The sequence below is a fragment of the Euprymna scolopes genome, chromosome 18 (assembly GCF_053919585.1).
Source record: "Euprymna scolopes isolate OS-2025 chromosome 18, ASM5391958v1, whole genome shotgun sequence".
Taxonomy (NCBI): domain Eukaryota; kingdom Metazoa; phylum Mollusca; class Cephalopoda; order Sepiida; family Sepiolidae; genus Euprymna; species Euprymna scolopes.
The window spans coordinates 25,441,554-25,452,657 of record NC_136499.1 but is presented as its reverse complement, the minus strand read 5'-3'; the positions used below and the strand labels follow the sequence as shown (position 1 = coordinate 25,452,657).

Below are 11,104 nucleotides of genomic sequence, written 5' to 3'. Positions count from 1 at the left end.
GGCGATACATTTACTTTATCATTTCTCTTCAGCACTTTGTCGGTTTTCATCCAATCTGTTTTTATTTTATATATAGATTTGGAGTGATGCCAGTAGTCTACACAATATCAATAAAGTGTAAAACTAAGTATGATTTATTATCACACACACACACACACACACACACACACACACGCACACACACACACACACACACACATATATATATATAAATATATATGTATAATGAATTCTTGTAATTTCTAATTTAAAATCTTTAATTGTGTTCTTTTATGACAAGCTCTATTTCCTATTTTGGTTTTACTGATCTTTTTTATTTTGTTGGGATTACTGTATAAATATTAATTGACATATTCTCTTTAAGCTTACAGGAGCTTTTGGTTTTTAAACTTAATACTTAATTTTTAATTCTTATATATATATATATATATATATATATATATATATATATATATATATATATATATATATATATATATATATAAGTTTAGTGGTTAAAGTTAAATTCTGAAAATCAAAATATAGACACATATATTCGAGTTTAGAATTTATTATTTGACAAAAGGGATATATAGAAGGGGGTTATGTTAATTTCCTTAATCCATGGATTTTTTGTTGGGATTACTGTATAAATATTAATTGACATATTCAACCATTATTGAAAATCCATGGATTAAGGAAATTAACATAACCCCCTTCTATATATTCCTTTTGACAAACGATAAATTCTTAACTCGAATATATGTGTCTATATTTTGATTTTAAGAATTTAACTTGAACCACTAAACTTATATATTGTTCTATTCTTAAATATTGAGCTTCTCCTTTTTGGCTAGGATCACCCTGAAAGTATTACCTCAAGTAATATCTATCAAGATTTTTCATCGGATTTTTAATCTGTGTCCTATCTCACTTATATATATATATATATATATATATATATATATATATATATATATATATATATATATGTGTGTGTGTGTGTGTGTGTGTGTGTGTGTGTGTGTGTGTGTGTGTGGTCGTTGGGAATGTAGTATTAAGTTTTTTGTTAGAGAAAAAATAGCTTACGCATCAGAAAGAGACTAGTATTTTTTAAAACTATTTTATTAAGGATAAATGGGTAAATATAGCGAACAGATGTCTTAAGGGCATTTCGCTCCTGATGATTATCAAAGATTTCTTTCAGTTATTGTAGCATTATTGGCTAATCTGAAACCTCTGTTTCCCTCTCAACATCGATAACCGTGACGTCATGCGGCATGTCTCGTCATCTCTCTTTTTACTCTAATTTGACCTCAGTTGAAATCACCTGAACTTATACGACATCTCTTCCTATCTCTTTCATATGAACTCGTTCATTTCCCAAACTTCCTGTCGCTTCAATCTGTACGTAGTTCGATCTTTATCAAGATTAATACTAGTTGATGTACTCGCTATCCGATATAGAGCCCTCCATTACGTAACAATTACACCATATAGCTAAGCCAACTGAAAGCGATCATAATGATACGCTACCGACATCATTACACACCCGCAACCGTTTTAAACTAAAATCTAAGCTATTCGTTAAATCGGTACTATTGCGTTTTAAATCCTGTTTTTCCGTGAGTCTCGCTTGGTAACGCCCGGCGGGCGACGCAAACCGCCGGATTTTACCGAGCGAACGGAAGTCAATACAAAAACGAAAAAAAAAAAAAAAAAAGAAAAATAAACAACCTGCCGTAAGAATTTCATGAAAATTCTTGCTTTATTTATTCTTTATTGTCAATTTATTATTATTTTTTTTTTTAGTATGATAAGTTTTTTTTCTTTGAATTAATGAATTTTTTTTTATTATTCTAGTTTTAAGGAAGAAAACATTTTTTGATTTATACATTTTTTGTCAAACTTTTTTCAAAGAAAAGTGTATTTTTTAGTATTTGTAACAATCTTGGAGCGTTGTGTGTGTGTGTGTGTGTGTGTGTGTGTGTGTGTGTGTGTGTGTGTGTGTGTGTGTGTGTGTGTGTGTGTGTGTGTGTGTGTGTGTGTTTTCATTTTATGAACCAAATTTTTTTTTCCAAAGAAAGGTTTTGTTGTTTTTGTAAAGCAGCCGACTATTTTTGCCGGCAAATTTTTGTTTAATGCATCTTATGCAAAAATTTCTTCAGAACGCGAGGACCATTTCCGGCGACTTTTTGATAGCTCCCAGCCTAGGATTTTTCATTGTGCTTATCACAATAATAAACACTTGGTTTTGTAATAGATCTTTTGAAGCGCAATGAAACTCTTCGCTTCTATTTTCTTTCGATTTGGAGTCGTCTGTTCGCTCACGCGTTGCCGAGTGAGACTCACGAAAACAGGATTCAAAATGCAGCAGTAACGTTAAATCTATAAAGCGAAAAGTAACTTTACGATATCGAAATAATAGCTTGCTATGAAAAATTGATAATATTGAATTTTCTTAGTTCAATTGTTTTAAGTGTCTAAAATATTTCAACTACATTCATGCATGAATATATATGCAACATATAAAAAAAGATCCAATCATTTTTTTAATTTGGTTTTCTGGTTCCATAATTCCGGTATGTAACTATTACCGTACCAAAGCAGCATTCACTCTAGGCGGGTTGAACCGACTTCCTCCGATGAAGGAAGTTTCATGAAAATATCAAATTCGCAAACGTTCCTCTATCGCTTGTATATCCTCGTCAGGGCAGATGACGATGTAAGGTTTTTGCAACTCTTGGAGGAAGGTATTGCCGTCCTCTTAGATACACCGCCTGGTATTCCCTAAATCTGATATTAACAAAGTTCAACGTTGCTTAATTTCAAAAGTAATTAATATATAGAGGAATCATATTATTATTATTATTATTATTATTATTATTATTATTATTATTATTAGTAGTAGTAGTAGTAGTAGTAGTAGTAGTAGTAGTACCACCATCACTACTACCTGTCTCAGGACGGTAAAAATTAATTTCGCATTGATTATCATACAAGACAAGTTTTAAAAAAACTATACGCTAAGATTTCCAATTGTTAATATCATACTCAGTTTCGTTTGCGTAAACTCGTGAACAAACCGGACCGGAAGTGAATCTGTCATTGTATATAATAAAAATCCGGTATTTGCGATTTGTTTCTATTATGCTAACAAAACAAAGAGGATCCAATCTGTTCGATATTGAACATAAGGTCTTCGCTATTTACTATCATTATTCCTCGCCACATATCGATTAGATACCGTACAGATTGATTTCTGTTCAAAATAGAAGTTGTGAACGCCTAACGATATATGAAAGAAAATCTGAAAAACATTGAATAACTTGCCGCCAACAATTACGGCATTTAATTAAATTTATATCATCTACAATTTCAATAGTCGAATAGATTGTAATTCATAGAACGTCATCTACAAATAACTGGTGCACCGTATCACCGTTCTTCAGTATGTCTAGATATTGCGAGTGTTTTATATTTACTTTCGAAACGCGGCTGTTTATGCAGCAGTTGGAAAATACTGCCGTTACCCATTCCGCTGCCAATAATTATATAGTATATGATTTCCATGCCAATAATCATATAGTATATAATTTCCATGTCAATAATTATATAGTAAATAATTTCCATGCCAATAATTATATAGTATATAATTTCCATGCCAAGAATTATATAGTATATAATTTCCATGCCAAGAATTGCATTGTATATAATTTCCATGCCAAGAATTGCATTGTATATAATTTCCATGCCAAGAATTATATAGTATATAATTTCTATGCCAAGAATTATACTTTATGTAATTTCCCTGCCAGGAATTATATATTATAATATAAAGAGCAAAAATCTGTTTAAATGTATGTATATATGTTTGTATGTTTGCCTAAAACTTTTGACAGAGGCAACGGATTTTCACGAAATCGGTATCGTTTTGAGGGTCGGCCATTCAGACGGCAAATACCGAAAAATTGGCTAAAACATTAATTCCTTCATCCTCAACTGGGCACTTTTCTACAGGGAGGAGGTAGCAAAAATCGTTCCTTCATGACAATCTAGCCAAAAAATGCATGCGCAAAACACGTTCTTTCTTGAATTAGATTGAATATAAAAAAAACGACCTAACTTCGCTCACGCGATCATAGACGAGTCGTTATAGTGGTAACGTCGTTATTTTGAGATTGCAGGTCCAAGCCTAGATACCAGATATATCTGGGGTTTCTTTTTCGATTTTTAAAGTTTTAATATTGAAACCGGATTATTTATGCCATTTTTACGTTCGTTTTTATTTTTATTTTTCCATCATGTTTGCTGTTTTTCTTTTGTTTTTGTTTTTTCAATTTCTTTTAGAAGTTTTAACATTGAAACGGGATTATTTATGCCATTTTTTTTTTTCGTTCGCTTATTCTTTATTTTGCATCATGTTCGCTGTTTTTTTTTTGTTTGTTTTTATCTTTCGGATTTAAAAAATATAATATTTAAACAGGGTTACTACGTTCGCTTATTCTTTATTTCACATTTTGTTTTTATTTACCCCCCCCACCCCACACACACACACTTCACCACACCCGGGAAACGCTGGGTATCCCCGCTAGTATAGTATATAATTTACCTGCCTATTGGACATAATTCTTTTACAAAGAACAATAGTATAAATAAAAAACCAAAAACATACAGATATATAAAACACTAACATAAAGACACAGATGGATAGATAGATAGATAGATAGATAGATAGATAGATATTACACATATTACCAATAAGCTTACAACTTACCACATTACGCTCGTCAAAATGTAAGAGAAATTGCATATTATATAATTTCTTTTCCTACAATTATATAGTACATTATAGCGCTGCCAAGATAACTCAATTCTTATATAAAGAGCAATAAGATAAACCAAAACTTGGAAATATGAACAAACAGATATATAACATACTAAGATAAATACGCGCATATATATATATATATATATATATATATATATATATATATATATATATATATATTACATAGACGTCACCACTTATCAAGTCCGATAGGCGACTCAAGGATAAGGGTTAAAGAGTGTAGTCAAAAGGACAATATAGCAATCGATAGTAATGGAAGTTCGGTAAATTTGTTAACTTAGGTGGAACGGCTCATCAGAAACTTGTTCACGTTGGACTTGAAGACAACCATATTATAGACAGCTGAAAAGCAGGAAAACGGAAGACAATTCCACAGGCGTGCAGTTCTAAGAAAGAAGCTTTGATTATGGAATCTATGTTTAGGTTTAGGCACAGATAAAGAGTGGGGAAAATTATTGATAATGTTTTCAGCTAGTCGAGTGTTTCTTGTGAAAGTTTATATATATATATATATATATATATATATATATATATATATATATATATATATAATTATTTGCACAGTCAAACAACGTCGCACCTCTCAGGAGCCATGACAGCTGACAAACTGGAAGTTCAAGACTCGAATTGCGCCCTCATTTGGACTCATCAGTTAAACATATCCATACTCGGGATTCGAAACCGGAGCCTTTTGCATGCAAGGTGAGTACTCTGCTACCTGAGCAAACCCGCCACACATACAACAAAGTCTATTAACTAACACAGATCAATCACACCGCAGCGAAATCCGACTATGGAACCAACCTACTTCGTCTCGAACAAGGGATGTTGTCATCTAACTAAGCTCTAACCTAAGCCGATGCCTCACAAGTAGTTTGGCTGTGGAAATAATTATATAATCTCTCACATTCTGAATATCACTCTTGAATACCTTCAAGAGTGATAACTAAGGTTGTGACAACAGAATATTCTTTTCATTCTTTTTACTCTCAAGTAAGACACAGTCAATCAACCGAGAACCACATCAGTCTATATAAAAACATATAAGATATTAACGATATGTACTCGAGAGTGAAAACAACAAAAAGAATATGCTGTTGTCACAGCCCTAGTGATAACTAATTTAACTAGGTTAATAACAGTGTCAAATAAAAGAGAAACAAGATATATTTTATTAATATAAAAACAAAGTTAAATTTAATATTTGCAAGTAAATTTGTATATATATATATATATATATATATATATATATATATATATATATATATATATATACGAGAAAACAGTTAATAAAACTCGTTAAAAAACACTTTGAAAAGAGTTAAAAACATATTTAATCTGAAAAGGAAACACTAGATAAGTGGATAGTCCTTAATCCGCGGAGTTTTTATTTTATATATATATATATATATATATATATATATATATATATATATATATATATATATATGTGTGTGTGTGTGTGTGTGTGTGTGTGTGTGTGTGTGTGTGTGTGTGTGTGTGCAAATATATTTTCTTATAATATATACCAATCCTTATTTAAGAAGCTCAATGTAATTACAGAGCAATATAGTGAATAAATGATAGAAGACTATATTCAAAAGTTCATGATGTTGACCATCTTATAATTTATTCCTTTAATTCAGTTGACATTTACAATTCTTAATTCGTATTTGTTTCGTAGCACAAAATCAATCACTTAATTATTATATCAATCAGTGAATCTATTATGCCCTCATTAGAAGCAATAGCAGAAATCAATCCATCAAAAAGAAACAAAGTGTGTTTTTGACATGATTAAAATGCTAAAGTTGGAAGAGAAGCTGTAAATACCTTATAATATCTTTACCTTACGCCATTTAAAATGGTAGTGTTTGAATATATGGTTAAGTGTTAGTTTTACTCATTTAGAACACCTTTAAAACTTCACCGCTCACTTATTTTTCAACTAAATTTCAAACAATTTTTACAGTTTATAGGTCACCTCAGCTATATTTTGAAAACAAAAATTCAATTTTCATTCAGTAAAACAAAAGTTATAATAAAATTACTGTGTTCAAAAATTTTCAGAATCTATTAGGAATGGAGAGATGTTTTTTTTTTATTGGCTGTTGGTTACCATAGCAACCACATCTCTTACGCTACTTCACATCGGCTGGAAACGGCGGAGATAGTGACGTAACAGGATATAAGAAAAACACTGTCGCTAATAACTCACCGCTGTCCCGATGTGTCGCTCAGCTGTACTGTCGCTAATAATTCACAGGTAACAAATGAAACAGAGAGAGAAAATTTTATTTCAAAGTAAAGCTTGTAAAAATTATGGATTACATAGAAAAATACGAGCATGAAAAGTAATATGGTTAAGATTTAAACATGGAAAAGTAAAAAGACGACATGTTAAAACTGGAAAAGCGAAAAACAAGATAATCTAGTAAAATATATAATGAATTTATAGCTTAAAATATTTCAGTATTAATTAGGAATTGGTTATATAATGTTAAATTAAATTCAGTATTTTAAGTTATAAATTCATTGTATGTTTTACTAGATTATCTTGTCTTTTTCTTTTCCAGTTTTAACAACTAGCCCTTTTACTTTTCCATGTTTAAATCTTAACCATATTACTTATTACTTTTCATGCTCGAATTTCTCTATGTAATATATATATATATATATATATATATATATATATATATATATATATATATATATATATATATGTACTGTCTTAGTAACACATCCGGGTCTTTAGTATTTGCGCATTTCCCTCGTCATGTGCTACAAACTTCAGCATTGGATCATTTGCCATTTTGAGTGGTGGTCATTCGGAATTTAATCTGAAAATCTTGGAGACCATTCACGTTCGTTTGAAAAGACTTTCTTTTGTAAACAGAAGGAATGTCTTTTAGGCTTGAAGGTGATTAGCCTCTAGGATATTCTATTATTGTACATGGATCACATGCAGCTCTATTTTAGATATATAGTGTCTCCCCGTTTTGTTTATTTTCTTTCCTTTTTTTTCTCTCCTTTAATACACTACAACGTTATTTTATTTTAAACATATATTTTCCATTGTGGGGTTCTCTCGCTTTTATAATATAAAATTTCATCGAGCCAGCTCTAGAACAGTAAGGGTGAAACCGGTCAGCTGCCCCAATTTTTTTTTTGTTCAATATTTTTAATCGTGAATATCAATAGAATGTGTCTTCCTTTCATAATTGCAATCTATAAATTTTGCACCCCACAAAAAAACTATATATCGTGATTTTAAAATCATTTGATCACTGTCGACCTTCTTGAATGACATTGACGCTTTATATAGATGCTAATTTCAACAATATTCTCGCCGCGGTTCACATTGGGTGAACGGGCTGTTCATTGCTAATGGACTCAGAAATGACTTCGTGACCGGGTGCAAATCTCCCGACCAGCAGTAATCGCGATTCCCTATACTGGTGATTCCCGAAAATATGAAACATTAGTGTCAGTAGTTATTAAAAATAATTATATATATATATATATATATATATATATATATATATATATATATATATATATATATATATATTCTTGAAGTTTTACATTTTGATTTTACCGTTACTGGATTTTTTATTTTCCACCAGACTATCCATTCATGTGTAATCACCTTTTTCTTCACTATATTCCCTCTGCTTCACTTTTTTTGTTTTCAAGTAAGATCTTTGACTTAATTGTTGTTTCATCAAATACGTATGCATGCAAAATCCGATCCCGCATTTTGCTAATTCCTACCCTCTGGTGAGAAGGAAAGTATTTCTTCGAAACTCCGCGGATTAAGGACTATCCATTTATCTAGTGTTTCCTTTTCACATTAAATATGTTTTTAACTAATTTTAAAGTGTTTTTTTAACATGTTTCATTAACTGTTTGCTCATATTATATATATATATATATATATATATATATATATATATATATATATATATATATATATATATATATACTTTTTATTTATGTTTTTAAATAAACATTTAGGTATTGCTGCACAGTCAAGAATATGTTTTAGTCAGCTAGTAATAAAAAACTATTGACGTCATCAGACGATGTTGTTTTTGTTATTTTAATAAATATCGTCATCCTCCAATGGGACTGCAGAGAGCGTTGAACCACACAGCATCTCTAGATAGAATGGTAAGGGGGAAATAACTCATGCGATTTCTAATATTACCAGTTGAGTGCGGTTACTAGTAAGGCGACGGCTACTGACATTATTGGTAACGAACGAAAGCAGCACGCGTCTGTCGCCGCGTACGTCGCCCCTGCTGCACCCAACACTGTCGTAGACATGTTTCACCCACCGCCACCTTCCAACTAATTCCCTTATGTATTTGCCATCAATATGGCGGCATCGTAATTAATAACGTTTCTCACTTTTGACTTATTTTACCGCGTCGTCCCCGTTGGCTGATAAATATAGCTTCTCAAAATTATGCTTTTCATCCAATTACTTTTATAAGTATGAAGTCGTAAAACTTTTTATTTTTATTTATTTATTTATTTTTTTATATAGACATCGCCACTTATCAAGGCCCAGAGGTCACTCGAGGATAAGGGTTAAAGAGTGAACAGTAGTCGATGGGACAATAAAGTAATCGTTTGTAATGGAAATTCGGTAAATTTGTTAACTTAAGTAGAACTGGTCATCAAGAACTTGTTTATGTTAGACTCGAAGACGGCCATATTGTAGTCAGCTGAAAAGCAGGCAAACGGAAAACAGTTCCACAGGCGGGCAGTTCTAAGAAAGAAACTTTGTTCATGGAATCTACGTTTAGGTTTAGGCACAGATAAAGTGGGGAGAATTATTGATCATCTTTTCAGCTAGTCGATGTTTCTTGTGAAAGTTTGGCGTAGAGGGCCATAGATTGGAGCCCAGACGAGCACTTACCATGAAAATAATGATAAAGCAGAAAAAAGCTCACAACTTTACAACAAGTAACACACTGGGACCTTTCTTCTCCATTTGTGATGATGGATGTGAATCCATATTCAATATATGAATCATCGTATTTTCTTTTTCTTTGGATACTCATGATGGGCTCCAAATTCTGTAAATAAAAAACAAGAAAAAGTTAAAACTATAAATGGGTTGAAAATTCATCCCCTGAGAACCCAAAATTCACCCCTGGGGGTGAATTTTATCTCCGTTGAGAACCTATGAACTACTGGAATAGAAAGATGTGTAGATTTTTAAAAGATGTTTTATATATTTTTTTACCTGTGTAAAAAAAAAAAATATATCAAGCACTTTAGTTATTTTTTGACAAAGTTCTTTTTCATCTATTAAAATGCATTGTATTAAAATGCATTGTATTAAAATGCATTGTATTAAAATGCATTGTATTAATGTGCCCAAAAATATAAAATAAAGATACAGAGTAAATTTCACAATTTTGGCTAATAAAGAAAGTCACAATTAATTTCATTCATTTATTTTATTTTATTTTATTTATTTTGATATTGAAATAAATAAAAGATCGTGGGAATAATTGAAAATATTTTTTTATCGAAATATAATAGAATAGAATCATTTTTTCCAATTATCAATAATGAGAAGATTCCGTATCAATAGAAATAGTTATAACTAGTTGTCTTAAATTCAGCAAATTAATTGGTGTCGTCTTACTACTTTTCTCATCAAGCCATTATTTTTATTTATTTATTTTGCTTTTTATTCAAGTAAATCAAATAAACTTGTAGCCATTTTACTTCCTTAAATTCTAATAATGTGCACATGCATGTATATGCTAATTAGGTAAAATCCCTTCCAAACGTACTGAGGTTATATAAGAAAATAAAGCTGTGTACACATTACAAATGTTTCTTTTCTGTTTCTTATTTTATACATTAGTACATTAGGGGTCATTTCGAGTTAAAAGTTTATTTACTGCATCCATCTGAACTAGAGAAAATCATGATTAAAATGTGTGTCTCGTGTAAATAGCTAATGAAGAATATGAAATATGACCGACGGGTGATCAAAAAGTCAAATCGAGCGTACTGGAAAACTAAATGAGACCAAATTGACAACTTGGAAATTTAAAATGAAAAAAAAAAGATTCAATAATGGTTAATATTTTTACAATGAATAATTTAAACAATCTTTTGTTTTCTTCCCAAGTGTGAAATGCAAAATAATTACAACAACTTATTTTTATTTACGTAGAATAAATTAAAAAAAAAATTAACTTTAAGTTAAATTTTTAAGTAAAATGTATTTTTAATTTAAAATGA

At 30.6% G+C, this 11,104-nt stretch overlaps 1 protein-coding gene and 1 long non-coding RNA gene across 2 annotated transcripts in view; one reads left to right on the top strand and one right to left on the bottom strand.

Annotated features, from left to right (window-relative positions):
• The window catches only part of LOC145297533 (uncharacterized), a 146,192-nt gene that overhangs the window by 28,559 nt on the left and 106,529 nt on the right, over positions 1 to 11,104 (top strand). The window lies entirely within an intron of this gene.
• Positions 9,358 to 11,104, bottom strand: part of LOC145297539 (uncharacterized) — a 442,212-nt gene continuing 440,465 nt past the window's right edge. The window contains exon 2 of the long non-coding RNA XR_013870266.1: positions 9,358 to 9,918. This is a non-coding gene — a long non-coding RNA (uncharacterized LOC145297539). The remainder of the gene's footprint in view (positions 9,919 to 11,104) is intronic.